This window comes from Phoenix dactylifera, chromosome 4 (assembly GCF_051530095.1).
Source record: "Phoenix dactylifera cultivar Ajwa chromosome 4, Ajwa_hap1_PhDact_Kaust_v1.1, whole genome shotgun sequence".
Classification (NCBI taxonomy): Eukaryota; Viridiplantae; Streptophyta; class Magnoliopsida; order Arecales; family Arecaceae; genus Phoenix; species Phoenix dactylifera.
In genome coordinates, this window is record NC_143193.1 from 37,288,692 (window position 1) to 37,310,345 (window position 21,654).

At 49.5% G+C, this 21,654-nt stretch overlaps 53 non-coding genes and 6 pseudogenes across 53 annotated transcripts; all 59 read right to left on the minus strand.

Annotated features, from left to right (window-relative positions):
• Positions 1 to 181: 181 nt before the first annotated feature.
• Positions 182 to 300, minus strand: LOC149762780 (5S ribosomal RNA). The gene has a single exon (XR_016400500.1). It is a non-coding gene; the product is annotated as a 5S ribosomal RNA (ribosomal RNA).
• A 246-nt stretch (positions 301 to 546) lies between these two features.
• On the minus strand, positions 547 to 665 carry LOC149762781 (5S ribosomal RNA). Its single transcript, XR_016410465.1, has one exon. It is a non-coding gene; the product is annotated as a 5S ribosomal RNA (ribosomal RNA).
• A 247-nt stretch (positions 666 to 912) lies between these two features.
• LOC149762782 (5S ribosomal RNA) lies at positions 913 to 1,031 on the minus strand. The gene has a single exon (XR_016408797.1). It is a non-coding gene; the product is annotated as a 5S ribosomal RNA (ribosomal RNA).
• A 246-nt stretch (positions 1,032 to 1,277) lies between these two features.
• Positions 1,278 to 1,396, minus strand: LOC149762783 (5S ribosomal RNA). Its single transcript, XR_016401948.1, has one exon. It is a non-coding gene; the product is annotated as a 5S ribosomal RNA (ribosomal RNA).
• Positions 1,397 to 1,642: 246 nt separating this feature from the next.
• LOC149762784 (5S ribosomal RNA) lies at positions 1,643 to 1,761 on the minus strand. Its single transcript, XR_016402249.1, has one exon. It is a non-coding gene; the product is annotated as a 5S ribosomal RNA (ribosomal RNA).
• A 246-nt stretch (positions 1,762 to 2,007) lies between these two features.
• On the minus strand, positions 2,008 to 2,126 carry LOC149762785 (5S ribosomal RNA; annotated as a pseudogene).
• Positions 2,127 to 2,372: 246 nt separating this feature from the next.
• Positions 2,373 to 2,491, minus strand: LOC149762786 (5S ribosomal RNA). The gene has a single exon (XR_016406870.1). It is a non-coding gene; the product is annotated as a 5S ribosomal RNA (ribosomal RNA).
• Positions 2,492 to 2,737: 246 nt separating this feature from the next.
• On the minus strand, positions 2,738 to 2,856 carry LOC149762787 (5S ribosomal RNA). Its single transcript, XR_016400506.1, has one exon. It is a non-coding gene; the product is annotated as a 5S ribosomal RNA (ribosomal RNA).
• A 246-nt stretch (positions 2,857 to 3,102) lies between these two features.
• On the minus strand, positions 3,103 to 3,221 carry LOC149762788 (5S ribosomal RNA). Its single transcript, XR_016410467.1, has one exon. It is a non-coding gene; the product is annotated as a 5S ribosomal RNA (ribosomal RNA).
• A 248-nt stretch (positions 3,222 to 3,469) lies between these two features.
• Positions 3,470 to 3,588, minus strand: LOC149762789 (5S ribosomal RNA). The gene has a single exon (XR_016412204.1). It is a non-coding gene; the product is annotated as a 5S ribosomal RNA (ribosomal RNA).
• Positions 3,589 to 3,834: 246 nt separating this feature from the next.
• LOC149762790 (5S ribosomal RNA) lies at positions 3,835 to 3,953 on the minus strand. Its single transcript, XR_016410468.1, has one exon. It is a non-coding gene; the product is annotated as a 5S ribosomal RNA (ribosomal RNA).
• Positions 3,954 to 4,199: 246 nt separating this feature from the next.
• Positions 4,200 to 4,318, minus strand: LOC149762791 (5S ribosomal RNA). Its single transcript, XR_016410469.1, has one exon. It is a non-coding gene; the product is annotated as a 5S ribosomal RNA (ribosomal RNA).
• A 247-nt stretch (positions 4,319 to 4,565) lies between these two features.
• LOC149762792 (5S ribosomal RNA) lies at positions 4,566 to 4,684 on the minus strand. Its single transcript, XR_016408751.1, has one exon. It is a non-coding gene; the product is annotated as a 5S ribosomal RNA (ribosomal RNA).
• Positions 4,685 to 4,930: 246 nt separating this feature from the next.
• Positions 4,931 to 5,049, minus strand: LOC149762793 (5S ribosomal RNA). The gene has a single exon (XR_016404445.1). It is a non-coding gene; the product is annotated as a 5S ribosomal RNA (ribosomal RNA).
• A 243-nt stretch (positions 5,050 to 5,292) lies between these two features.
• LOC149762794 (5S ribosomal RNA) lies at positions 5,293 to 5,411 on the minus strand. Its single transcript, XR_016410470.1, has one exon. It is a non-coding gene; the product is annotated as a 5S ribosomal RNA (ribosomal RNA).
• A 246-nt stretch (positions 5,412 to 5,657) lies between these two features.
• Positions 5,658 to 5,776, minus strand: LOC149762795 (5S ribosomal RNA; annotated as a pseudogene).
• Positions 5,777 to 6,022: 246 nt separating this feature from the next.
• On the minus strand, positions 6,023 to 6,141 carry LOC149762796 (5S ribosomal RNA). Its single transcript, XR_016410471.1, has one exon. It is a non-coding gene; the product is annotated as a 5S ribosomal RNA (ribosomal RNA).
• Positions 6,142 to 6,389: 248 nt separating this feature from the next.
• Positions 6,390 to 6,508, minus strand: LOC149762797 (5S ribosomal RNA). Its single transcript, XR_016412205.1, has one exon. It is a non-coding gene; the product is annotated as a 5S ribosomal RNA (ribosomal RNA).
• A 246-nt stretch (positions 6,509 to 6,754) lies between these two features.
• On the minus strand, positions 6,755 to 6,873 carry LOC149762798 (5S ribosomal RNA). The gene has a single exon (XR_016410473.1). It is a non-coding gene; the product is annotated as a 5S ribosomal RNA (ribosomal RNA).
• A 246-nt stretch (positions 6,874 to 7,119) lies between these two features.
• LOC149762799 (5S ribosomal RNA) lies at positions 7,120 to 7,238 on the minus strand. Its single transcript, XR_016410474.1, has one exon. It is a non-coding gene; the product is annotated as a 5S ribosomal RNA (ribosomal RNA).
• A 247-nt stretch (positions 7,239 to 7,485) lies between these two features.
• On the minus strand, positions 7,486 to 7,604 carry LOC149762800 (5S ribosomal RNA). Its single transcript, XR_016408389.1, has one exon. It is a non-coding gene; the product is annotated as a 5S ribosomal RNA (ribosomal RNA).
• A 246-nt stretch (positions 7,605 to 7,850) lies between these two features.
• LOC149762801 (5S ribosomal RNA) lies at positions 7,851 to 7,969 on the minus strand. Its single transcript, XR_016401188.1, has one exon. It is a non-coding gene; the product is annotated as a 5S ribosomal RNA (ribosomal RNA).
• A 246-nt stretch (positions 7,970 to 8,215) lies between these two features.
• LOC149762802 (5S ribosomal RNA) lies at positions 8,216 to 8,334 on the minus strand. Its single transcript, XR_016412596.1, has one exon. It is a non-coding gene; the product is annotated as a 5S ribosomal RNA (ribosomal RNA).
• A 246-nt stretch (positions 8,335 to 8,580) lies between these two features.
• On the minus strand, positions 8,581 to 8,699 carry LOC149762803 (5S ribosomal RNA). The gene has a single exon (XR_016400501.1). It is a non-coding gene; the product is annotated as a 5S ribosomal RNA (ribosomal RNA).
• A 246-nt stretch (positions 8,700 to 8,945) lies between these two features.
• On the minus strand, positions 8,946 to 9,064 carry LOC149762804 (5S ribosomal RNA). Its single transcript, XR_016410475.1, has one exon. It is a non-coding gene; the product is annotated as a 5S ribosomal RNA (ribosomal RNA).
• A 247-nt stretch (positions 9,065 to 9,311) lies between these two features.
• On the minus strand, positions 9,312 to 9,430 carry LOC149762805 (5S ribosomal RNA). The gene has a single exon (XR_016408798.1). It is a non-coding gene; the product is annotated as a 5S ribosomal RNA (ribosomal RNA).
• Positions 9,431 to 9,676: 246 nt separating this feature from the next.
• Positions 9,677 to 9,795, minus strand: LOC149762806 (5S ribosomal RNA). Its single transcript, XR_016401949.1, has one exon. It is a non-coding gene; the product is annotated as a 5S ribosomal RNA (ribosomal RNA).
• A 246-nt stretch (positions 9,796 to 10,041) lies between these two features.
• On the minus strand, positions 10,042 to 10,160 carry LOC149762807 (5S ribosomal RNA). The gene has a single exon (XR_016402250.1). It is a non-coding gene; the product is annotated as a 5S ribosomal RNA (ribosomal RNA).
• A 246-nt stretch (positions 10,161 to 10,406) lies between these two features.
• LOC149762808 (5S ribosomal RNA) lies at positions 10,407 to 10,525 on the minus strand (annotated as a pseudogene).
• Positions 10,526 to 10,771: 246 nt separating this feature from the next.
• LOC149762809 (5S ribosomal RNA) lies at positions 10,772 to 10,890 on the minus strand. The gene has a single exon (XR_016406871.1). It is a non-coding gene; the product is annotated as a 5S ribosomal RNA (ribosomal RNA).
• A 246-nt stretch (positions 10,891 to 11,136) lies between these two features.
• LOC149762810 (5S ribosomal RNA) lies at positions 11,137 to 11,255 on the minus strand. Its single transcript, XR_016403302.1, has one exon. It is a non-coding gene; the product is annotated as a 5S ribosomal RNA (ribosomal RNA).
• A 246-nt stretch (positions 11,256 to 11,501) lies between these two features.
• Positions 11,502 to 11,620, minus strand: LOC149762811 (5S ribosomal RNA). The gene has a single exon (XR_016410476.1). It is a non-coding gene; the product is annotated as a 5S ribosomal RNA (ribosomal RNA).
• A 247-nt stretch (positions 11,621 to 11,867) lies between these two features.
• LOC149762812 (5S ribosomal RNA) lies at positions 11,868 to 11,986 on the minus strand. The gene has a single exon (XR_016408683.1). It is a non-coding gene; the product is annotated as a 5S ribosomal RNA (ribosomal RNA).
• A 246-nt stretch (positions 11,987 to 12,232) lies between these two features.
• On the minus strand, positions 12,233 to 12,351 carry LOC149762813 (5S ribosomal RNA). Its single transcript, XR_016410477.1, has one exon. It is a non-coding gene; the product is annotated as a 5S ribosomal RNA (ribosomal RNA).
• A 246-nt stretch (positions 12,352 to 12,597) lies between these two features.
• On the minus strand, positions 12,598 to 12,716 carry LOC149762814 (5S ribosomal RNA). The gene has a single exon (XR_016401912.1). It is a non-coding gene; the product is annotated as a 5S ribosomal RNA (ribosomal RNA).
• Positions 12,717 to 12,962: 246 nt separating this feature from the next.
• LOC149762815 (5S ribosomal RNA) lies at positions 12,963 to 13,081 on the minus strand (annotated as a pseudogene).
• A 246-nt stretch (positions 13,082 to 13,327) lies between these two features.
• On the minus strand, positions 13,328 to 13,446 carry LOC149762816 (5S ribosomal RNA). The gene has a single exon (XR_016406872.1). It is a non-coding gene; the product is annotated as a 5S ribosomal RNA (ribosomal RNA).
• A 246-nt stretch (positions 13,447 to 13,692) lies between these two features.
• LOC149762817 (5S ribosomal RNA) lies at positions 13,693 to 13,811 on the minus strand. Its single transcript, XR_016403303.1, has one exon. It is a non-coding gene; the product is annotated as a 5S ribosomal RNA (ribosomal RNA).
• A 246-nt stretch (positions 13,812 to 14,057) lies between these two features.
• LOC149762818 (5S ribosomal RNA) lies at positions 14,058 to 14,176 on the minus strand. Its single transcript, XR_016400845.1, has one exon. It is a non-coding gene; the product is annotated as a 5S ribosomal RNA (ribosomal RNA).
• Positions 14,177 to 14,423: 247 nt separating this feature from the next.
• On the minus strand, positions 14,424 to 14,542 carry LOC149762819 (5S ribosomal RNA). The gene has a single exon (XR_016408390.1). It is a non-coding gene; the product is annotated as a 5S ribosomal RNA (ribosomal RNA).
• A 246-nt stretch (positions 14,543 to 14,788) lies between these two features.
• Positions 14,789 to 14,907, minus strand: LOC149762820 (5S ribosomal RNA). The gene has a single exon (XR_016410479.1). It is a non-coding gene; the product is annotated as a 5S ribosomal RNA (ribosomal RNA).
• Positions 14,908 to 15,153: 246 nt separating this feature from the next.
• LOC149762821 (5S ribosomal RNA) lies at positions 15,154 to 15,272 on the minus strand. Its single transcript, XR_016410480.1, has one exon. It is a non-coding gene; the product is annotated as a 5S ribosomal RNA (ribosomal RNA).
• Positions 15,273 to 15,520: 248 nt separating this feature from the next.
• Positions 15,521 to 15,639, minus strand: LOC149762822 (5S ribosomal RNA). The gene has a single exon (XR_016401154.1). It is a non-coding gene; the product is annotated as a 5S ribosomal RNA (ribosomal RNA).
• A 246-nt stretch (positions 15,640 to 15,885) lies between these two features.
• Positions 15,886 to 16,004, minus strand: LOC149762823 (5S ribosomal RNA). Its single transcript, XR_016410481.1, has one exon. It is a non-coding gene; the product is annotated as a 5S ribosomal RNA (ribosomal RNA).
• Positions 16,005 to 16,250: 246 nt separating this feature from the next.
• LOC149762824 (5S ribosomal RNA) lies at positions 16,251 to 16,369 on the minus strand. Its single transcript, XR_016410482.1, has one exon. It is a non-coding gene; the product is annotated as a 5S ribosomal RNA (ribosomal RNA).
• Positions 16,370 to 16,616: 247 nt separating this feature from the next.
• Positions 16,617 to 16,735, minus strand: LOC149762825 (5S ribosomal RNA). Its single transcript, XR_016408392.1, has one exon. It is a non-coding gene; the product is annotated as a 5S ribosomal RNA (ribosomal RNA).
• Positions 16,736 to 16,981: 246 nt separating this feature from the next.
• Positions 16,982 to 17,100, minus strand: LOC149762826 (5S ribosomal RNA). The gene has a single exon (XR_016410483.1). It is a non-coding gene; the product is annotated as a 5S ribosomal RNA (ribosomal RNA).
• A 246-nt stretch (positions 17,101 to 17,346) lies between these two features.
• Positions 17,347 to 17,465, minus strand: LOC149762827 (5S ribosomal RNA). The gene has a single exon (XR_016408871.1). It is a non-coding gene; the product is annotated as a 5S ribosomal RNA (ribosomal RNA).
• A 246-nt stretch (positions 17,466 to 17,711) lies between these two features.
• LOC149762828 (5S ribosomal RNA) lies at positions 17,712 to 17,830 on the minus strand. Its single transcript, XR_016410484.1, has one exon. It is a non-coding gene; the product is annotated as a 5S ribosomal RNA (ribosomal RNA).
• A 246-nt stretch (positions 17,831 to 18,076) lies between these two features.
• On the minus strand, positions 18,077 to 18,195 carry LOC149762829 (5S ribosomal RNA). The gene has a single exon (XR_016412597.1). It is a non-coding gene; the product is annotated as a 5S ribosomal RNA (ribosomal RNA).
• A 246-nt stretch (positions 18,196 to 18,441) lies between these two features.
• On the minus strand, positions 18,442 to 18,560 carry LOC149762830 (5S ribosomal RNA; annotated as a pseudogene).
• A 246-nt stretch (positions 18,561 to 18,806) lies between these two features.
• LOC149762831 (5S ribosomal RNA) lies at positions 18,807 to 18,925 on the minus strand. The gene has a single exon (XR_016410485.1). It is a non-coding gene; the product is annotated as a 5S ribosomal RNA (ribosomal RNA).
• A 246-nt stretch (positions 18,926 to 19,171) lies between these two features.
• On the minus strand, positions 19,172 to 19,290 carry LOC149762832 (5S ribosomal RNA). The gene has a single exon (XR_016410486.1). It is a non-coding gene; the product is annotated as a 5S ribosomal RNA (ribosomal RNA).
• Positions 19,291 to 19,537: 247 nt separating this feature from the next.
• On the minus strand, positions 19,538 to 19,656 carry LOC149762833 (5S ribosomal RNA). Its single transcript, XR_016408393.1, has one exon. It is a non-coding gene; the product is annotated as a 5S ribosomal RNA (ribosomal RNA).
• Positions 19,657 to 19,902: 246 nt separating this feature from the next.
• On the minus strand, positions 19,903 to 20,021 carry LOC149762834 (5S ribosomal RNA). Its single transcript, XR_016410487.1, has one exon. It is a non-coding gene; the product is annotated as a 5S ribosomal RNA (ribosomal RNA).
• A 246-nt stretch (positions 20,022 to 20,267) lies between these two features.
• LOC149762835 (5S ribosomal RNA) lies at positions 20,268 to 20,386 on the minus strand. Its single transcript, XR_016408872.1, has one exon. It is a non-coding gene; the product is annotated as a 5S ribosomal RNA (ribosomal RNA).
• A 246-nt stretch (positions 20,387 to 20,632) lies between these two features.
• LOC149762836 (5S ribosomal RNA) lies at positions 20,633 to 20,751 on the minus strand. Its single transcript, XR_016410488.1, has one exon. It is a non-coding gene; the product is annotated as a 5S ribosomal RNA (ribosomal RNA).
• Positions 20,752 to 20,997: 246 nt separating this feature from the next.
• On the minus strand, positions 20,998 to 21,116 carry LOC149762837 (5S ribosomal RNA). The gene has a single exon (XR_016412598.1). It is a non-coding gene; the product is annotated as a 5S ribosomal RNA (ribosomal RNA).
• Positions 21,117 to 21,362: 246 nt separating this feature from the next.
• Positions 21,363 to 21,481, minus strand: LOC149762838 (5S ribosomal RNA; annotated as a pseudogene).
• Positions 21,482 to 21,654: the final 173 nt, after the last annotated feature.

Below are 21,654 nucleotides of genomic sequence, written 5' to 3' on the forward strand. Positions count from 1 at the left end.
CGCTGCCGGGGCCGTTCTGGCGTAGGATTCAACGCGCTGTTCCGCTATGCGGCATGGCACCGCGAGTCTCCGGACTCAGTTTATTTTCGGGGGAAAAAAATTATCCGAAGAGGAAAAGCCAAAAGCCGAAAAATTAAAAATAAATATTATCAAAAAATAAAAAAGCGGGCAAAAAATAGAAGGGGTGCAACACGAGGACTTCCCAGGGGGTCACCCATCCTAGTACTACTCTCGCCCAAGCACGCTTAACTGCGGAGTTCTGATGGGATCCGGTGCATTTGTGCTGGTATGATCGCACCCATGACATGCCCATCGAAACACCCTTTTATGACAAAGCAGCAGACCTCGACGGCCCGAGACATTCGCGCTGCCGGGGCCGTTCTGGCGTAGGATTCAATGCGCTGTTCCGCTATGCGGCATGGCACCGCGAGTCTCCGGACTCAGTTTATTTTCGAGGGAAAAAAATTATCCGAAGAGGAAAAGCCAAAAGCCAAAAAATTAAAAATAAATGTTATCAAAAAAGAAAAAAGCGGGCAAAAAATAAAAGGGGTGCAACACGAGGACTTCCCAGGGGGTCACCCATCCTAGTACTACTCTCGCCCAAGCACGCTTAACTGCGGAGTTCTGATGGGATCCGGTGCATTAGTGCTGGTATGATCGCACCCATGATATGCCCTTCGAAACTCCCTTTTATGACAAAGCAGCAGACCTCGACGGCCCGAGACATTCGCGCTGCCGGGGCCGTTCTGGCGTAGGATTCAACGCGCTGGTCCCGCTATGCGGCATGGCACCGCCAGTCTCCGGACCCAGTTTATTGTCGGGGGAAAAAAATTATCCGAAGAGGAAAAGCCAAAAGCCAAAAAATTAAAAATAAATATTATCAAAAAATAAAAAAGCGGGCAAAAAATAAAAAGGGTGCAACATGAGGACTTCCTAGGGGGTCACCCATCCTAGTACTACTCTCGCCCAAGCACGCTTAACTGCGGAGTTCTGATAGGATCCGGTGCATTAGTGCTGGTATGATCGCACCCAAGACATGCCCTTCGAAACTCCCTTTTATGACAAAGTAGCAGACCTCGACGGCCCGAGACATTCGCGCTGCCGGGGCCGTTCTAGCGTAGGATTCAACACGCTGTTCCGCTATGCGGCATGGCACCGCCAGTCTCCGGACTCAGTTTATTTTCGGGGGAAAAAAATTATCCGAAGAGGAAAAGCCAAAAGCCGAAAAATAAAAAATAAATGTTATCAAAAAATAAAAAAGCGGGCAAAAAATAAAAGGGGTGCAACACGAGGACTTCCCAGGGGGTCACCCATCCTAGTACTACTCTCGCCCAAGCACGCTTAACTGCGGAGTTCTGATGGGATCCGGTGCATTAGTGCTGGTATGTTCGCACCCATGACATGCCCTTCGAAACTCCCTTTTATGACAAAGCAGCAGACCTCGACGGCCCGAGACATTCGCGCTGCCGGGGCCGTTCTGGCGTAGGATTCAACGCGCTGTTCCGCTATGCGGCATGGCACCGCCAGTCTCCGGACTCAGTTTATTTTCGGGGGAAAAAAATTATCCGAAGAGGAAAAGCCAAAAGCCGAAAAATAAAAAATAAATGTTATCAAAAAATGAAAAAGCGGGCAAAAAATAAAAGGGGTGCAACACGAGGACTTCCCAGGGGGTCACCCATCCTAGTACTACTCTCGCCCAAGCACGCTTAACCGCGGAGTTCTGATGGGATCCGGTGCATTAGTGCTGGTATGATCGCACCCATGACATGCCCTTCGAAACTCCCTTTTATGACAAAGCAGCAGACCTCGACGGCCCGAGACATTCGCGCTGCCGGGGCCGTTCTGGCGTAGGATTCAACGCGCTGTTCCGTTATGCGGCATGGCACCGCCAGTCTCCGGACTCAGTTTATTTTCGGGGGGAAAAAATTATCCGAAGAGGAAAAGCCAAAAGCCAAAAAATTAAAAATAAATATTATCAAAAAATAAAAAAGCGGGCAAAAAATAAAAAGGGTGCAACACGAGGACTTCCCAGGGGGTCACCCATCCTAGTACTTCTCTCGCCCAAGCACGCCTAACTGCGGAGTTATGATGGGATTCGGTGCATTAGTGCTGGTATGATCGCACCCATGACATGCCCTTCGAAACTCCCTTTTATGACAAAGCAGCAGACCGCGACGGCCCGAGACATTCGCGCTGCCGGGGCCGTTCTGGCGTAGGATTCAACGCGCTGTTCCGCTATGCGGCATGGCACCGCCAGTCTCCGGACTCAGTTTATTTTCGGGGGAAAAAAATTATCCGAAGAGGAAAAGCCAAAAGCCGAAAAATTAAAAATAAATATTATCAAAAAATAAAAAAGCGGGCAAAAAATAAAAGGGGTGCAACACGAGGACTTCCCTGGGTGTCACCCATCCTAGTACTACTCTCGCCCAAGCACGCTTAACTGCGGAGTTCTGATGGGATCCGGTGCATTAGTGCTGGTATGATCGCACCCATGACATGCCCTTCGAAACTCCCTTTTATGACAAAGCAGCAGACCTCGACGGCCCGAGACATTCGCGCTGCCGGGGCCGTTCTGGCGTAGGATTCAACGCGCTGTTCCGCTATGCGGCATGGCACCGCGAGTCTCCGGACTCAGTTTATTTTCGGGGAAAAAAAATTATCCGAAGAGGAAAAGCCAAAAGCCGAAAAATTAAAAATAAATATTATCAAAAAATAAAAAAGCGGGCAAAAAATAAAAGGGGTGCAACACGAGGACTTCCCAGGGGGTCACCCATTCTAGTACTACTCTCGCCCAAGCACGCTTAACTGCGGAGTTCTGATGGGATCCGGTGCATTAGTGCTGGTATGATCGCACCCATGACATGCCCATCGAAACACCCTTTTATGACAAAGCAGCAGACCTCGACGGCCCGAGACATTCGCGCTGCCGGGGCCGTTCTGGCGTAGGATTCAATGCGCTGTTCCGCTATGCGGCATGGCACCGCGAGTCTCCGGACTCAGTTTATTTTCGAGGGAAAAAAATTATCCGAAGAGGAAAAGCCAAAAGCCAAAAAATTAAAAATAAATGTTATCAAAAAAGAAAAAAGCAGGCAAAAAATAAAAGGGGTGCAACACGAGGACTTCCCAGGGGGTCACCCATCCTAGTACTACTCTCGCCCAAGCACGCTTAACTGCGGAGTTCTGATGGGATCCGGTGCATTAGTGCTGGTATGATCGCACCCATGACATGCCCATCGAAACTCCCTTTTATGACAAAGCAGCAGACCTCGACGGCCCGAGACATTCGCGCCGCCGGGGCCGTTCTGGCGTAGGATTCAACGCGCTATTCCCGCTATGCGGCATGGCACCGCCAGTCTCCGGACTCAGTTTATTTTCGGGGGAAAAAAATTATCCGAAGAGGAAAAGCCAAAAGCCGAAAAATTAAAAATAAATATTATCAAAAAATAAAAAAGTGGAGAAAAAAATAAAAAGGGTGCAACACGAGGACTTCCCAGGGGGTCACCCATCCTAGTACTACTCTCGCCCAAGCACGCTTAACTGCGGAGTTCTGATGGGATCCGGTGCATTAGTGCTGGTATGATCGCACCCATGACATGCCCTTCGAAACTCCCTTTTATGACAAAGCAGCAGACCTCGACGGCCCGAGACATTCGCGCTGCCGGGGCCGTTCTGGCGTAGGATTCAACGCGCTGTTCCGCTATGCGGCATGGCACCGCGAGTCTCCGGACTCAGTTTATTTTCGGGGAAAAAAAATTATCCGAAGAGGAAAAGCCAAAAGCCGAAAAATTAAAAATAAATATTATCAAAAAATAAAAAAGCGGGCAAAAAATAAAAGGGGTGCAACACGAGGACTTCCCAGGGGGTCACCCATCCTAGTACTACTCTCGCCCAAGCACGCTTAACTGCGGAGTTCTGATGGGATCCGGTGCATTAGTGCTGGTATGATCGCACCCATGACATGCCCTTCGAAACTCCCTTTTATGACAAAGCAGCAGACCTCGACGGCCCGAGACATTCGCGCTGCCGGGGCCGTTCTGGCGTAGGATTCAACGCGCTGTTCCGCTATGCGGCATGGCACCGCGAGTCTCCGGACTCAGTTTATTTTCGAGGGAAAAAAATTATCCGAAGAGGAAAAGCCAAAAGCCAAAAAATTAAAAATAAATGTTATCAAAAAAGAAAAAAGCAGGCAAAAAATAAAAGGGGTGCAACACGAGGACTTCCCAGGGGGTCACCCATCCTAGTACTACTCTCGCCCAAGCACGCTTAACTGCGGAGTTCTGATGGGATCCGGTGCATTAGTGCTGGTATGATCGCACCCATGATATGCCCTTCGAAACTCCCTTTTATGACAAAGCAGCAGACCTCGACGGCCCGAGACATTCGCGCTGCCGGGGCCGTTCTGGCGTAGGATTCAACGCGCTGGTCCCGCTATGCGGCATGGCACCGCCAGTCTCCGGACCCAGTTTATTGTCGGGGGAAAAAAATTATCCGAAGAGGAAAAACCAAAAGCCAAAAAATTAAAAATAAATATTATCAAAAAATAAAAAAGCGGGCAAAAAATAAAAAGGGTGCAACATGAGGACTTCCCAAGGGGTCACCCATCCTAGTACTACTCTCGCCCAAGCACGCTTAACTGCAGAGTTCTGATAGGATCCGGTGCATTAGTGCTGGTATGATCGCACCCAAGACATGCCCTTCGAAACTCCCTTTTATGACAAAGTAGCAGACCTCGACGGCCCGAGACATTCGCGCTGCCGGGGCCGTTCTGGCGTAGGATTCAACACGCTGTTCCGCTATGCGGCATGGCACCGCTAGTCTCCGGACTCAGTTTATTTTCGGGGGAAAAAAATTATCCGAAGAGGAAAAGCCAAAAGCAGAAAAATAAAAAATAAATGTTATCAAAAAATAAAAAAGCGGGCAAAAAATAAAAGGGGTGCAACACGAGGACTTCCCAGGGGGTCACCCATCCTAGTACTACTCTCGCCCAAGCACGCTTAACTGCGGAGTTCTGGTGGGATCCGGTGCATTAGTGCGGGTATGATCGCACCCATGACATGCCCTTCGAAACTCCCTTTTATGACAAAGCAGCAGACCTCGACGGCCCGAGACATTCGCGCTGCCGGGGCCGTTCTGGCGTAGGATTCAACGCGCTGTTCCGCTATGCGGCATGGCACCGCCAGTCTCCGGACTCAGTTTATTTTCGGGGAAAAATTATCCGAAGAGGAAAAGCCAAAAGCCGAAAAATAAAAAATAAATGTTATCAAAAAATAAAAAAGCGGGCAAAAAATAAAAGGGGTGCAACACGAGGACTTCCCAGGGGGTCACCCATCCTAGTACTACTCTCGCCCAAGCACGCTTAACTGCGGAGTTCTGATGGGATCCGGTGCATTAGTGCTGGTATGATCGCACCCATGACATGCCCTTCGAAACTCCCTTTTATGACAAAGCAGCAGACCTCGACGGCCCGAGACATTCGCGCTGCCGGGGCCGTTCTGGCGTAGGATTCAACGCGCTGTTCCGCTATGCGGCATGGCACCGCCAGTCTCCGGACTCAGTTTATTTTCGGGGGGAAAAAATTATCCGAAGAGGAAAAGCCAAAAGCCAAAAAATTAAAAATAAATATTTTCAAAAAATAAAAAAGCGGGCAAAAAATAAAAAGGGTGCAACACGAGGACTTCCCAGGGGGTCACCCATCCTAGTACTTCTCTCGCCCAAGCACGCCTAACTGCGGAGTTATGATTGGATCCGGTGCATTAGTGCTGGTATGATCGCACCCATGACATGCCCTTCGAAACTCCCTTTTATGACAAAGCAGCAGACCGCGACGGCCCGAGACATTCGCGCTGCCGGGGCCGTTCTGGCGTAGGATTCAACGCGCTGTTCCGCTATGCGGCATGGCACCGCCAGTCTCCGGACTCAGTTTATTTTCGGGGGAAAAAAATTATCCGAAGAGGAAAAGCCAAAAGCCGAAAAATTAAAAATAAATATTATCAAAAAATAAAAAAGCGGGCAAAAAATAAAAGGGGTGCAACACGAGGACTTCCCAGGGGGTCACCCATCCTAGTACTACTCTCGCCCAAGCACGCTTAACTGCGGAGTTCTGATGGGATCCGGTGCATTAGTGCTGGTATGATCGCACCCATGACATGCCCATCGAAACTCCCTTTTATGACAAAGCAGCAGACCTCGACGGCCCGAGACATTCGCGCCGCCGGGGCCGTTCTGGCGTAGGATTCAACGCGCTATTCCCGCTATGCGGCATGGCACCGCCAGTCTCCGGACTCAGTTTATTTTCGGGGGAAAAAAATTATCCGAAGAGGAAAAGCCAAAAGCCGAAAAATTAAAAATAAATATTATCAAAAAATAAAAAAGTGGAGAAAAAAATAAAAAGGGTGCAACACGAGGACTTCCCAGGGGGTCACCCATCCTAGTACTACTCTCGCCCAAGCACGCTTAACTGCGGAGTTCTGATGGGATCCGGTGCATTAGTGCTGGTATGATCGCACCCATGACATGCCCTTCGAAACTCCCTTTTATGACAAAGCAGCAGACCTCGACGGCCCGAGACATTCGCGCTGCCGGGGCCGTTCTGGCGTAGGATTCAACGCGCTGTTCCGCTATGCTGCATGGCACCGCGAGTCTCCGGACTCAGTTTATTTTTGGGGGAAAAAAATTATCCGAAGAGGAAAAGCCAAAAGCCGAAAAATTAAAAATAAATATTATCAAAAAATAAAAAAGCGGGCAAAAAATAAAAGGGGTGCAACACGAGGACTTCCCAGGGGGTCACCCATCCTAGTACTACTCTCGCCCAAGCACGCTTAACTGCGGAGTTCTGATGGGATCCGGTGCATTAGTGCTGGTATGATCGCACCCATGACATGCCCATCGAAACACCCTTTTATGACAAAGCAGCAGACCTCGACGGCCCGAGACATTCGCGCTGCCGGGGCCGTTCTGGCGTAGGATTCAATGCGCTGTTCCGCTATGCGGCATGGCACCGCGAGTCTCCGGACTCAGTTTATTTTCGAGGGAAAAAAATTATCCGAAGAGGAAAAGCCAAAAGCCAAAAAATTAAAAATAAATGTTATCAAAAAAGAAAAAAGCAGGCAAAAAATAAACGGGGTGCAACACGAGGACTTCCCAGGGGGTCACCCATCCTAGTACTACTCTCGCCCAAGCACGCTTAACTGCGGAGTTCTGATGGGATCCGGTGCATTAGTGCTGGTATGATCGCACCCATGATATGCCCTTCGAAACTCCCTTTTATGACAAAGCAGCAGACCTCGACGGCCCGAGACATTCGCGCTGCCGGGGCCGTTCTGGCGTAGGATTCAACGCGCTGGTCCCGCTATGCGGCATGGCACCGCCAGTCTCCGGACCCAGTTTATTGTCGGGGGAAAAAAATTATCCGAAGAGGAAAAACCAAAAGCCAAAAAATTAAAAATAAATATTATCAAAAAATAAAAAAGCGGGCAAAAAATAAAAAGGGTGCAACATGAGGACTTCCCAGGGGGTCACCCATCCTAGTACTACTCTCGCCCAAGCACGCTTAACTGCAGAGTTCTGATAGGATCCGGTGCATTAGTGCTGGTATGATCGCACCCAAGACATGCCCTTCGAAACTCCCTTTTATGACAAAGTAGCAGACCTCGACGGCCCGAGACATTCGCGCTGCCGGGGCCGTTCTGGCGTAGGATTCAACACGCTGTTCCGCTATGCGGCATGGCACCGCTAGTCTCCGGACTCAGTTTATTTTCGGGAGAAAAAAATTATCCGAAGAGGAAAAGCCAAAAGCAGAAAAATAAAAAATAAATGTTATCAAAAAATAAAAAAGCGGGCAAAAAATAAAAGGGGTGCAACACGAGGACTTCCCAGGGGGTCACCCATCCTAGTACTACTCTCGCCCAAGCACGCTTAACTGCGGAGTTCTGATGGGATCCGGTACATTAGTGCTGGTATGATCGCACCCATGACATGCCCTTCGAAACTCCCTTTTATGACAAAGCAGCAGACCTCGACGGCCCGAGACATTCGCGCTGCCGGGGCCGTTCTGGCGTAGGATTCAACGCGCTGTTCCGCTATGCGGCATGGCACCGCCAGTCTCCGGACTCAGTTTATTTTCGGGGGAAAAAAATTATACGAAGAGGAAAAGCCAAAAGCCGAAAAATAAAAAATAAATGTTATCAAAAAATAAAAAAGCGGGCAAAAAATAAAAGGGGTGCAACACGAGGACTTCCCAGGGGGTCACCCATCATAGTACTACTCTCGCCCAAGCACGCTTAACTGCGGAGTTCTGATGGGATCCGGTGCATTAGTGCTGGTATGATCGCACCCATGACATGCCCTTCGAAACTCCATTTTATGACAAAGCAGCAGACCTCGACGGCCCGAGACATTCGCGCTGCCGGGGCCGTTCTGGCGTAGGATTCAACGCGCTGTTCCGCTATGCGGCATGGCACCGCGAGTCTCCGGACTCAGTTTATTTTCGGGGGAAAAAAATTATCCGAAGAGGAAAAGCCAAAAGCCGAAAAATTAAAAATAAATATTATCAAAAAATAAAAAAGCGGGCAAAAAATAGAAGGGGTGCAACACGAGGACTTCCCAGGGGGTCACCCATCCTAGTACTACTCTCGCCCAAGCACGCTTAACTGCGGAGTTCTGATGGGATCCGGTGCATTTGTGCTGGTATGATCGCACCCATGACATGCCCATCGAAACACCCTTTTATGACAAAGCAGCAGACCTCGACGGCCCGAGACATTCGCGCTGCCGGGGCCGTTCTGGCGTAGGATTCAATGCGCTGTTCCGCTATGCGGCATGGCACCGCGAGTCTCCGGACTCAGTTTATTTTCGAGGGAAAAAAATTATCCGAAGAGGAAAAGCCAAAAGCCAAAAAATTAAAAATAAATGTTATCAAAAAAGAAAAAAGCGGGCAAAAAATAAAAGGGGTGCAACACGAGGACTTCCCAGGGGGTCACCCATCCTAGTACTACTCTCGCCCAAGCACGCTTAACTGCGGAGTTCTGATGGGATCCGGTGCATTAGTGCTGGTATGATCGCACCCATGATATGCCCTTCGAAACTCCCTTTTATGACAAAGCAGCAGACCTCGACGGCCCGAGACATTCGCGCTGCCGGGGCCGTTCTGGCGTAGGATTCAACGCGCTGGTCCCGCTATGCGGCATGGCACCGCCAGTCTCCGGACCCAGTTTATTGTCGGGGGAAAAAAATTATCCGAAGAGGAAAAGCCAAAAGCCAAAAAATTAAAAATAAATATTATCAAAAAATAAAAAAGCGGGCAAAAAATAAAAAGGGTGCAACATGAGGACTTCCTAGGGGGTCACCCATCCTAGTACTACTCTCGCCCAAGCACGCTTAACTGCGGAGTTCTGATAGGATCCGGTGCATTAGTGCTGGTATGATCGCACCCAAGACATGCCCTTCGAAACTCCCTTTTATGACAAAGTAGCAGACCTCGACGGCCCGAGACATTCGCGCTGCCGGGGCCGTTCTAGCGTAGGATTCAACACGCTGTTCCGCTATGCGGCATGGCACCGCCAGTCTCCGGACTCAGTTTATTTTCGGGGGAAAAAAATTATCCGAAGAGGAAAAGCCAAAAGCCGAAAAATAAAAAATAAATGTTATCAAAAAATAAAAAAGCGGGCAAAAAATAAAAGGGGTGCAACACGAGGACTTCCCAGGGGGTCACCCATCCTAGTACTACTCTCGCCCAAGCACGCTTAACTGCGGAGTTCTGATGGGATCCGGTGCATTAGTGCTGGTATGTTCGCACCCATGACATGCCCTTCGAAACTCCCTTTTATGACAAAGCAGCAGACCTCGACGGCCCGAGACATTCGCGCTGCCGGGGCCGTTCTGGCGTAGGATTCAACGCGCTGTTCCGCTATGCGGCATGGCACCGCCAGTCTCCGGACTCAGTTTATTTTCGGGGGAAAAAAATTATCCGAAGAGGAAAAGCCAAAAGCCGAAAAATAAAAAATAAATGTTATCAAAAAATGAAAAAGCGGGCAAAAAATAAAAGGGGTGCAACACGAGGACTTCCCAGGGGGTCACCCATCCTAGTACTACTCTCGCCCAAGCACGCTTAACCGCGGAGTTCTGATGGGATCCGGTGCATTAGTGCTGGTATGATCGCACCCATGACATGCCCTTCGAAACTCCCTTTTATGACAAAGCAGCAGACCTCGACGGCCCGAGACATTCGCGCTGCCGGGGCCGTTCTGGCGTAGGATTCAACGCGCTGTTCCGTTATGCGGCATGGCACCGCCAGTCTCCGGACTCAGTTTATTTTCGGGGGGAAAAAATTATCCGAAGAGGAAAAGCCAAAAGCCAAAAAATTAAAAATAAATATTATCAAAAAATAAAAAAGCGGGCAAAAAATAAAAAGGGTGCAACACGAGGACTTCCCAGGGGGTCACCCATCCTAGTACTTCTCTCGCCCAAGCACGCCTAACTGCGGAGTTATGATGGGATTCGGTGCATTAGTGCTGGTATGATCGCACCCATGACATGCCCTTCGAAACTCCCTTTTATGACAAAGCAGCAGACCGCGACGGCCCGAGACATTCGCGCTGCCGGGGCCGTTCTGGCGTAGGATTCAACGCGCTGTTCCGCTATGCGGCATGGCACCGCCAGTCTCCGGACTCAGTTTATTTTCGGGGGAAAAAAATTATCCGAAGAGGAAAAGCCAAAAGCCGAAAAATTAAAAATAAATATTATCAAAAAATAAAAAAGCGGGCAAAAAATAAAAGGGGTGCAACACGAGGACTTCCCTGGGTGTCACCCATCCTAGTACTACTCTCGCCCAAGCACGCTTAACTGCGGAGTTCTGATGGGATCCGGTGCATTAGTGCTGGTATGATCGCACCCATGACATGCCCTTCGAAACTCCCTTTTATGACAAAGCAGCAGACCTCGACGGCCCGAGACATTCGCGCTGCCGGGGCCGTTCTGGCGTAGGATTCAACGCGCTGTTCCGCTATGCGGCATGGCACCGCGAGTCTCCGGACTCAGTTTATTTTCGGGGGAAAAAAATTATCCGAAGAGGAAAAGCCAAAAGCCGAAAAATTAAAAATAAATATTATCAAAAAATAAAAAAGCGGGCAAAAAATAAAAGGGGTGCAACACGAGGACTTCCCAGGGGGTCACCCATCCTAGTACTACTCTCGCCCAAGCACGCTTAACTGCGGAGTTCTGATGGGATCCGTTGCATTAGTGCTGGTATGATCGCACCCATGACATGCCCATCGAAACACCCTTTTATGACAAAGCAGCAGACCTCGACGGCCCGAGACATTCGCGCTGCCGGGGCCGTTCTGGCGTAGGATTCAATGCGCTGTTCCGCTATGCGGCATGGCACCGCGAGTCTCCGGACTCAGTTTATTTTCGAGGGAAAAAAATTATCCGAAGAGGAAAAGCCAAAAGCCAAAAAATTAAAAATAAATGTTATCAAAAAAGAAAAAAGCAGGCAAAAAATAAAAGGGGTGCAACACGAGGACTTCCCAGGGGGTCACCCATCCTAGTACTACTCTCGCCCAAGCACGCTTAACTGCGGAGTTCTGATGGGATCCGGTGCATTAGTGCTGGTATGATCGCACCCATGATATGCCCTTCGAAACTCCCTTTTATGACAAAGCAGCAGACCTCGACGGCCCGAGACATTCGCGTTGCCGGGGCCGTTCTGGCGTAGGATTCAACGCGCTGGTCCCGCTATGCGGCATGGCACCGCCAGTCTCCGGACCCAGTTTATTGTCGGGGGAAAAAAATTATCCGAAGAGGAAAAACCAAAAGCCAAAAAATTAAAAATAAATATTATCAAAAATTAAAAAAGCGGGCAAAAAATAAAAAGGGTGCAACATGAGGACTTCCCACGGGGTCACCCATCCTAGTACTACTCTCGCCCAAGCACGCTTAACTGCAGAGTTCTGATAGGATCCGGTGCATTAGTGCTGGTATGATCGCACCCAAGACATGCCCTTCGAAACTCCCTTTTATGACCAAGTAGCAGACCTCGACGGCCCGAGACATTCGCGCTGCCGGGGCCGTTCTGGCGTAGGATTCAACACGCTGTTCCGCTATGCGGCATGGCACCGCTAGTCTCCGGACTCAGTTTATTTTCGGGGGAAAAAAATTATCCGAAGAGGAAAAGCCAAAAGCCGAAAAATAAAAAATAAATGTTATCAAAAAATAAAAAAGCGGGCAAAAAATAAAAGGGGTGCAACACGAGGACTTCCCAGGGGGTCACCCATCCTAGTACTACTCTCGCCCAAGCACGCTTAACTGCGGAGTTCTGATGGGATCCGGTGCATTAGTGCTGGTATGATCGCACCCATGACATGCCCTTCGAAACTCCCTTTTATGACAAAGCAGCAGACCTCGACGGCCCGAGACATTCGCGCTGCCGGGGCCGTTCTGGCGTAGGATTCAACGCGCTGTTCCGCTATGCGGCATGGCACCGCCAGTCTCCGGACTCAGTTTATTTTCGGGGGAAAAAAATTATACGAAGAGGAAAAGCCAAAAGCCGAAAAATAAAAAATAAATGTTATCAAAAAATAAAAAAGCGGGCAAAAAATAAAAGGGGTGCAACACGAGGACTTCCCAGGGGGTCACCCATCATAGTACTACTCTCGCCCAAGCACGCTTAACTGCAGAGTTCTGATGGGATCCGGTGCATTAGTGCTGGTATGATCGCACCCATGACATGCCCTTCGAAACTCCCTTTTATGACAAAGCAGCAGACCTCGACGGCCCGAGACATTCGCGCTGCCGGGGCCGTTCTGGCGTAGGATTCAACGCGCTGTTCCGCTATGCGGCATGGCACCGCCAGTCTCCGGACTCAGTTTATTTTCGGGTTGAAAAAATTATCCGAAGAGGAAAAGCCAAAAGCCAAAAAATTAAAAATAAATATTATCAAAAAATAAAAAAGCGGGCAAAAAATAAAAAGGGTGCAACACGAGGACTTCCCAGGGGGTCACCCATCCTAGTACTTCTCTCGCCCAAGCACGCCTAACTGCGGAGTTATGATGGGATTCGGTGCATTAGTGCTGGTATGATCGCACCCATGACATGCCCTTCGAAACTCCCTTTTATGACAAAGCAGCAGACCGCGACGGCCCGAGACATTCGCGCTGCCGGGGCCGTTCTGGCGTAGGATTCAACGCGCTGTTCCGCTATGCGGCATGGCACCGCCAGTCTCCGGACTCAGTTTATTTTCGGGGGAAAAAAATTATCCGAAGAGGAAAAGCCAAAAGCCGAAAAATTAAAAATAAATATTATCAAAAAATAAAAAAGCGGGCAAAAAATAAAAGGGGTGCAACACGAGGACTTCCCTGGGTGTCACCCATCCTAGTACTACTCTCGCCCAAGCACGCTTAACTGCGGAGTTCTGATGGGATCCGGTGCATTAGTGCTGGTATGATCGCACCCATGACATGCCCTTCGAAACTCCCTTTTATGACAAAGCAGCAGACCTCGACGGCCCGAGACATTCGCGCTGCCGGGGCCGTTCTGGCGTAGGATTCAACGCGCTGTTCCGCTATGCGGCATGGCACCGCGAGTCTCCGGACTCAGTTTATTTTCGGGGGAAAAAAATTATCCGAAGAGGAAAAGCCAAAAGCCGAAAAATTAAAAATAAATATTATCAAAAAATAAAAAAGCGGGCAAAAAATAAAAGGGGTGCAACACGAGGACTTCCCAGGGGGTCACCCATCCTAGTACTACTCTCGCCCAAGCACGCTTAACTGCGGAGTTCTGATGGGATCCGTTGCATTAGTGCTGGTATGATCGCACCCATGACATGCCCATCGAAACACCCTTTTATGACAAAGCAGCAGACCTCGACGGCCCGAGACATTCGCGCTGCCGGGGCCGTTCTGGCGTAGGATTCAATGCGCTGTTCCGCTATGCGGCATGGCACCGCGAGTCTCCGGACTCAGTTTATTTTCGAGGGAAAAAAATTATCCGAAGAGGAAAAGCCAAAAGCCAAAAAATTAAAAATAAATGTTATCAAAAAAGAAAAAAGCAGGCAAAAAATAAAAGGGGTGCAACACGAGGACTTCCCAGGGGGACACCCATCCTAGTACTACTCTCGCCCAAGCACGCTTAACTGCGGAGTTCTGATGGGATCCGGTGCATTAGTGCTGGTATGATCGCACCCATGATATGCCCTTCGAAACTCCCTTTTATGACAAAGCAGCAGACCTCGACGGCCCGAGACATTCGCGCTGCCGGGGCCGTTCTGGCGTAGGATTCAACGCGCTGGTCCCGCTATGCGGCATGGCACCGCCAGTCTCCGGACCCAGTTTATTGTCGGGGGAAAAAAATTATCCGAAGAGGAAAAACCAAAAGCCAAAAAATTAAAAATAAATATTATCAAAAATTAAAAAAGCGGGCAAAAAATAAAAAGGGTGCAACATGAGGACTTCCCAGGGGGTCACCCATCCTAGTACTACTCTCGCCCAAGCACGCTTAACTGCAGAGTTCTGATAGGATCCGGTGCATTAGTGCTGGTATGATCGCACCCAAGACATGCCCTTCGAAACTCCCTTTTATGACAAAGTAGCAGACCTCGACGGCCCGAGACATTCGCGCTGCCGGGGCCGTTCTGGCGTAGGATTCAACACGCTGTTCCGCTATGCGGCATGGCACCGCTAGTCTCCGGACTCAGTTTATTTTCGGGGGAAAAAAATTATCCGAAGAGGAAAAGCCAAAAGCCGAAAAATAAAAAATAAATGTTATCAAAAAATAAAAAAGCGGGCAAAAAATAAAAGGGGTGCAACACGAGGACTTCCCAGGGGGTCACCCATCCTAGTACTACTCTCGCCCAAGCACGCTTAACTGCGGAGTTCTGATGGGATCCGGTGCATTAGTGCTGGTATGATCGCACCCATGACATGCCCTTCGAAACTCTCTTTTATGACAAAGCAGCAGACCTCGACGGCCCGAGCCATTCGCGCTGCCGGGGCCGTTCTGGCGTAGGATTCAACGCGCTGTTCCGCTATGCGGCATGGCACCGCCAGTCTCCGGACTCAGTTTATTTTCGGGGGAAAAAAATTATACGAAGAGGAAAAGCCAAAAGCCGAAAAATAAAAAATAAATGTTATCAAAAAATAAAAAAGCGGGCAAAAAATAAAAGGGGTGCAACACGAGGACTTCCCAGGGGGTCACCCATCCTAGTACTACTCTCGCCCAAGCACGCTTAACTGCGGAGTTCTGATGGGATCCGGTGCATTAGTGCTGGTATGATCGCACCCATGACATGCCCATCGAAACTCCCTTTTATGACAAAGCAGCAGACCTCGACGGCCCGAGACATTCGCGCCGCCGGGGCCGTTCTGGCGTAGGATTCAACGCGCTATTCCCGCTATGCGGCATGGCACCGCCAGTCTCCGGACTCAGTTTATTTTCGGGGGAAAAAAATTATCCGAAGAGGAAAAGCCAAAAGCCGAAAAATTAAAAATAAATATTATCAAAAAATAAAAAAGTGGAGAAAAAAATAAAAAGGGTGCAACACGAGGACTTCCCTGGGGGTCACCCATCCTAGTACTACTCTCGCCCAAGCACGCTTAACTGCGGAGTTCTGATGGGATCCGGTGCATTAGTGCTGGTATGATCGCACCCATGACATGCCCTTCGAAACTCCCTTTTATGACAAAGCAGCAGACCTCGACGGCCCGAGACATTCGCGCTGCCGGGGCCGTTCTGGCGTAGGATTCAACGCGCTGTTCCGCTATGCGGCATGGCACCGCGAGTCTCCGGACTCAGTTTATTTTCGGGGGAAAAAAATTATCCGAAGAGGAAAAGCCAAAAGCCGAAAAATTAAAAATAAATATTATCAAAAAATAAAAAAGCGGGCAAAAAATAAAAGGGGTGCAACACGAGGACTTCCCAGGGGGTCACCCATCCTAGTACTACTCTCGCCCAAGCACGCTTAACTGCGGAGTTCTGATGGGATCCGGTGCATTAGTGCTGGTATGATCGCACCCATGACATGCCCATCGAAACACCCTTTTATGACAAAGCAGCAGACCTCGACGGCCCGAGACATTCGCGCTGCCGGGGCCGTTCTGGCGTAGGATTCAATGCGCTGTTCCGCTATGCGGCATGGCACCGCGAGTCTCCGGACTCAGTTTATTTTCGAGGGAAAAAAATTATCCGAAGAGGAAAAGCCAAAAGCCAAAAAATTAAAAATAAATGTTATCAAAAAAGAAAAAAGCAGGCAAAAAATAAAAGGGGTGCAACACGAGGACTTCCCAGGGGGTCACCCATCCTAGTACTACTCTCGCCCAAGCACGCTTAACTGCGGAGTTCTGATGGGATCCGGTGCATTAGTGCTGGTATGATCGCACCCATGATATGCCCTTCGAAACTCCCTTTTATGACAAAGCAGCAGACCTCGACGGCCCGAGACATTCGCGCTGCCGGGGCCGTTCTGGCGTAGGATTCAACGCGCTGGTCCCGCTACGCGGCATGGCACCGCCAGTCTCCGGACCCAGTTTATTGTCGGGGGAAAAAAATTATCCGAAGAGGAAAAACCAAAAGCCAAAAAATTAAAAATAAATATTATCAAAAAATAAAAAAGCGGGCAAAAAATAAAAAGGGTGCAACATGAGGACTTCCCAGGGGGTCACCCATCCTAGTACTACTCTCGCCCAAGCACGCTTAACTGCAGAGTTCTGATAGGATCCGGTGCATTAGTGCTGGTATGATCGCACCCAAGACATGCCCTTCGAAACTCCCTTTTATGACAAAGTAGCAGACCTCGACGGCCCGAGACATTCGCGCTGCCGGGGCCGTTCTGGCGTAGGATTCAACACGCTGTTCCGCTATGCGGCATGGCACCGCTAGTCTCCGGACTCAGTTTATTTTCGGGGGAAAAAAATTATCCGAAGAGGAAAAGCCAAAAGCCGAAAAATAAAAAATAAATGTTATCAAAAAATAAAAAAGCGGGCAAAAAATAAAAGGGGTGCAACACGAGGACTTCCCAGGGGGTCACCCATCCTAGTACTACTCTCGCCCAAGCACGCTTAACTGCGGAGTTCTGATGGGATCCGGTGCATTAGTGCTGGTATGATCGCACCCATGACATGCCCTTCGAAACTCCCTTTTATGACAAAGCAGCAGACCTCGACGGCCCGAGACATTCGCGCTGCCGGGGCCGTTCTGGCGTAGGATTCAACGCGCTGTTCCGCTATGCGGCATGGCACCGCCAATCTCCGGACTCAGTTTATTTTCGGGGGAAAAAAATTATACGAAGAGGAAAAGCCAAAAGCCGAAAAATAAAAAATAAATGTTATCAAAAAATAAAAAAGCGGGCAAAAAATAAAAGGGGTGCAACACGAGGACTTCCCAGGGGGTCACCCATCCTAGTACTACTCTCGCCCAAGCACGCTTAACTGCAAAGTTCTGAAAGGATCCGGTGCATTAGTGCTGGTATGATCGCACCCAAGACATGCCCTTCGAAACTCCCTTTTATGACAAAGTAGCAGACCTCGACGGCCCGAGACATTCGCGCTGCCGGGGCCGTTCTGGCGTAGGATTCAACACGCTGTTCCGCTATGCGGCATGGCACCGCTAGTCTCCGGACTCAGTTTATTTTCGGGGGAAAAAAATTATCCGAAGAGGAAAAGCCAAAAGCCGAAAAATAAAAAATAAATGTTATCAAAAAATAAAAAAGCGGGCAAAAAATAAAAGGGGTGCAACACGAGGACTTCCCAGGGGGTCACCCATCCTAGTACTACTCTCGCCCAAGCACGCTTAACTGCGGAGTTCTGATGGGATCCGGTGCATTAGTGCTGGTATGATCGCACCCATGACATGCCCTTCGAAACTCCCTTTTATGACAAAGCAGCAGACCTCGACGGCCCGAGACATTCGCGCTGCCGGGGCCGTTCTGGCGTAGGATTCAACGCGCTGTTCCGCCATGCGGCATGGCACCGCCAGTCTCCGGACTCAGTTTATTTTCGGGGGAAAAAAATTATACGAAGAGGAAAAGCCAAAAGCCGAAAAATAAAAAATAAATGTTATCAAAAAATAAAAAAGCGGGCAAAAAATAAAAGGGGTGCAACACGAGGACTTCCCAGGGGGTCACCCATCATAGTACTACTCTCGCCCAAGCACGCTTAACTGCGGAGTTCTGATGGGATCCGGTGCATTAGTGCTGGTATGATCGCACCCATGACATGCCCTTCGAAACTCCCTTTTATGACAAAGCAGCAGACCTCGACGGCCCGAGACATTCGCGCTGCCGGGGCCGTTCTGGCGTAGGATTCAACGCGCTGTTCCGCTATGCAGCATGGCACCGCCAGTCTCCGGACTCAGTTTATTTTCGGGGGGAAAAAATTATCCGAAGAGGAAAAGTCAAAAGCCAAAAAATTAAAAATAAATATTATCAAAAAATAAAAAAGTGGGCAAAAAATAAAAAGGGTGCAACACGAGGACTTCCCAGGGGGTCACCCATCCTAGTACTTCTCTCGCCCAAGCACGCCTAACTGCGGAGTTATGATGGGATCCGGTGCATTAGTGCTGGTATGATCGCACCCATGACATGCCCTTCGAAACTCCCTTTTATGACAAAGCAGCAGACCGCGACGGCCCGAGACATTCGCGCTGCCGGGGCCGTTCTGGCGTAGGATTCAACGCGCTGTTCCGCTATGCGGCATGGCACCGCGAGTCTCCGGACTCAGTTTATTTTCGGGGGAAAAAAATTATCCGAAGAGGAAAAGCCAAAAGCCGAAAAATTAAAAATAAATATTATCAAAAAATAAAAAAGCGGGCAAAAAATAAAAGGGGTGCAACACGAGGACTTCCCAGGGGGTCACCCATCCTAGTACTACTCTCGCCCAAGCACGCTTAACTGCGGAGTTCTGATGGGATCCGGTGCATTAGTGCTGGTATGATCGCACCCATGACATGCCCATCGAAACACCCTTTTATGACAAAGCAGCAGACCTCGACGGCCCGAGACATTCGCGCTGCCGGGGCCGTTCTGGCGTAGGATTCAATGCGCTGTTCCGCTATGCGGCATGGCACCGCGAGTCTCCGGACTCAGTTTATTTTCGAGGGAAAAAAATTATCCGAAGAGGAAAAGCCAAAAGCCAAAAAATTAAAAATAAATGTTATCAAAAAAGAAAAAAGCAGGCAAAAAATAAAAGGGGTGCAACACGAGGACTTCCCAGGGGGTCACCCATCCTAGTACTACTCTCGCCCAAGCACGCTTAACTGCGGAGTTCTGATGGGATCCGGTGCATTAGTGCTGGTATGATCGCACCCATGATATGCCCTTCGAAACTCCCTTTTATGACAAAGCAGCAGACCTCGACGGCCCGAGACATTCGCGCTGCCGGGGCCGTTCTGGCGTAGGATTCAACGCGCTGGTCCCGCTACGCGGCATGGCACCGCCAGTCTCCGGACCCAGTTTATTGTCGGGGGAAAAAAATTATCCGAAGAGGAAAAACCAAAAGCCAAAAAATTAAAAATAAATATTATCAAAAAATAAAAAAGCGGGCAAAAAATAAAAAGGGTGCAACATGAGGACTTCCCAGGGGGTCACCCATCCTAGTACTACTCTCGCCCAAGCACGCTTAACTGCAGAGTTCTGATAGGATCCGGTGCATTAGTGCTGGTATGATCGCACCCAAGACATGCCCTTCGAAACTCCCTTTTATGACAAAGTAGCAGACCTCGACGGCCCGAGACATTCGCGCTGCCGGGGCCGTTCTGGCGTAGGATTCAACACGCTGTTCCGCTATGCGGCATGGCACCGCTAGTCTCCGGACTCAGTTTATTTTCGGGGGAAAAAAATTATCCGAAGAGGAAAAGCCAAAAGCCGAAAAATAAAAAATAAATGTTATCAAAAAATAAAAAAGCGGGCAAAAAATAAAAGGGGTGCAACACGAGGACTTCCCAGGGGGTCACCCATCCTAGTACTACTCTCGCCCAAGCACGCTTAACTGCGGAGTTCTGATGGGATCCGGTGCATTAGTGCTGGTATGATCGCACCCATGACATGCCCTTCGAAACTCCCTTTTATGACAAAGCAGCAGACCTCGACGGCCCGAGACATTCGCGCTGCCGGGGCCGTTCTGGCGTAGGATTCAACGCGCTGTTCCGCTATGCGGCATGGCACCGCCAATCTCCGGACTCAGTTTATTTTCGGGGGAAAAAAATTATACGAAGAGGAAAAGCCAAAAGCCGAAAAATAAAAAATAAATGTTATCAAAAAATAAAAAAGCGGGCAAAAAATAAAAGGGGTGCAACACGAGGACTTCCCAGGGGGTCACCCATCCTAGTACTACTCTCGCCCAAGCACGCTTAACTGCAAAGTTCTGAAAGGATCCGGTGCATTAGTGCTGGTATGATCGCACCCAAGACATGCCCTTCGAAACTCCCTTTTATGACAAAGTAGCAGACCTCGACGGCCCGAGACATTCGCGCTGCCGGGGCCGTTCTGGCGTAGGATTCAACACGCTGTTCCGCTATGCGGCATGGCACCGCTAGTCTCCGGACTCAGTTTATTTTCGGGGGAAAAAAATTATCCGAAGAGGAAAAGCCAAAAGCCGAAAAATAAAAAATAAATGTTATCAAAAAATAAAAAAGCGGGCAAAAAATAAAAGGGGTGCAACACGAGGACTTCCCAGGGGGTCACCCATCCTAGTACTACTCTCGCCCAAGCACGCTTAACTGCGGAGTTCTGATGGGATCCGGTGCATTAGTGCTGGTATGATCGCACCCATGACATGCCCTTCGAAACTCCCTTTTATGACAAAGCAGCAGACCTCGACGGCCCGAGACATTCGCGCTGCCGGGGCCGTTCTGGCGTAGGATTCAACGCGCTGTTCCGCCATGCGGCATGGCACCGCCAGTCTCCGGACTCAGTTTATTTTCGGGGGAAAAAAATTATACGAAGAGGAAAAGCCAAAAGCCGAAAAATAAAAAATAAATGTTATCAAAAAATAAAAAAGCGGGCAAAAAATAAAAGGGGTGCAACACGAGGACTTCCCAGGGGGTCACCCATCATAGTACTACTCTCGCCCAAGCACGCTTAACTGCGGAGTTCTGATGGGATCCGGTGCATTAGTGCTGGTATGATCGCACCCATGACATGCCCTTCGAAACTCCCTTTTATGACAAAGCAGCAGACCTCGACGGCCCGAGACATTCGCGCTGCCGGGGCCGTTCTGGCGTAGGATTCAACGCGCTGTTCCGCTATGCAGCATGGCACCGCCAGTCTCCGGACTCAGTTTATTTTCGGGGGGAAAAAATTATCCGAAGAGGAAAAGTCAAAAGCCAAAAAATTAAAAATAAATATTATCAAAAAATAAAAAAGTGGGCAAAAAATAAAAAGGGTGCAACACGAGGACTTCCCAGGGGGTCACCCATCCTAGTACTTCTCTCGCCCAAGCACGCCTAACTGCGGAGTTATGATGGGATCCGGTGCATTAGTGCTGGTATGATCGCACCCATGACATGCCCTTCGAAACTCCCTTTTATGACAAAGCAGCAGACCGCGACGGCCCGAGACATTCGCGCTGCCGGGGCCGTTCTGGCGTAGGATTCAACGCGCTGTTCCGCTATGCGGCATGGCACCGCGAGTCTCCGGACTCAGTTTATTTTCGGGGGAAAAAAATTATCCGA